Below are 1448 nucleotides of genomic sequence, written 5' to 3' on the forward strand. Positions count from 1 at the left end.
CCCCCCCCCTTTTTTTTCTTTTTCTTTTTAACTTTAAACTGCACGGCTGCCTTCATTGCATGGGCAGGCGCTGGGATTTTAAAAATAGAAATGCCATTGATTAAAGGAGGAAAATGGTCACCTCGATTATTAGCTGTTAATTAAGGAGCCTCTGTCCCTAGTTGATCTTAATTTTTTTTTTGGGGGGGGGTGGTGTCTCTAGGGAAGGGGTAATCTGAGGAAGGGGGGTCGAGGGGGATGAGTTTTCCTAAAAAAATTACTCTGGTCATCGCGCCGTCCTTGAGATTATTCGGGTACGAAGACGATTTCTTCACAGCAAAGGTAGCCTGATTTTTTTAAAAAATATTTTCACAATAGGCGGAGGGGGGGGGGAAAATCCCCGTTCTCCTGCACAGTTCATTGTCTGCTTACGGGGAGGAAAAACCCCACCGCATGCAGCCTTCCTAGATGGAAAAATACACCCTCGGTTTATGAAAAGCTAATAAAGGTGGACTGGTGGCTACTGGGTCTTTTCCTCTTCTTGGGAAGGTGTCTGCAAAAAAAAAAACCAAAAAACCAAAAAAAAAAAAAACCCCACACCACACACACAAAAAAACCCCAACCCAGTTTCAAGCCCAGCAGAGGTTTGAGCCACCCCATGCCTCAAAAAAAAAAAAAGAGAATGTGACCTTTCCTGGGCAGAAAAACACACCTCAAACCAGCTTGGCGAGCGGAGCTGAGGCGGTGTTTTTCTCCCTCCACACTTAAAATCGGTCAGGAGCACCCAGGTCCCTTCTGAAAATAATTAGGCTGCTCCTTTATTTCTTTTTTTTTTTTCTTTTTTTCCAGTGGAAGAACATGAGGGAAAGATTTGAAGGGCTGGAGGACTTTGGAGGGAAACACGGGGGCTGTTAATAACCCCCCTGTCATTTACTGGGCTTGGTGTTTTTTTGCGGCTCTACAGAAAAATATGAATTTGCGAAGTGTGGGTGTCGTGGGTCGCCTGGGTCGTCGTGTCCGTCCCGTCCCGTGTCCCCCCTCCCAAAAAATTAACACGAATCCTGGTGATTTGATGTGATTTTTTTTTTTTTTTTTTTTTTTAATGACCCGAGTTCCTTCATGCAGTCGTAAAAATGAAGTGTCCGAAGTGAAAGGTTGCAGTGAGTGGGCACTTCCAGGGCAAAAAAAGTGGGGGCGAGGGGCACAAATACCACTTGCAACTGGGAAAGACGGGGCAAATCGCTGTGCTGAAGGGCGAAAGGATTAAAAAGGCAACCAAAAAGGGGTGGAGGGGTATTTTTTACAGGCATGCACAAAAGGGACTACACACTTTCTGCCTCACTTTGCCTCTCTTCCCTCCGAAGTAGCTCGCTTTAAGCAATAATCTACTTTATTCCCTTGGAAGGATGCTTCCCTGTTATTTCCAGCCCGTGGATTTTCAGTGGTTGGTTTGAAAGGAAGGAAAGAAG

Source organism: Egretta garzetta, unplaced genomic scaffold, assembly GCF_000687185.1.
Source record: "Egretta garzetta isolate BGI_Z169 unplaced genomic scaffold, ASM68718v1 scaffold225, whole genome shotgun sequence".
NCBI lineage: Eukaryota > Metazoa > Chordata > Aves > Pelecaniformes > Ardeidae > Egretta > Egretta garzetta.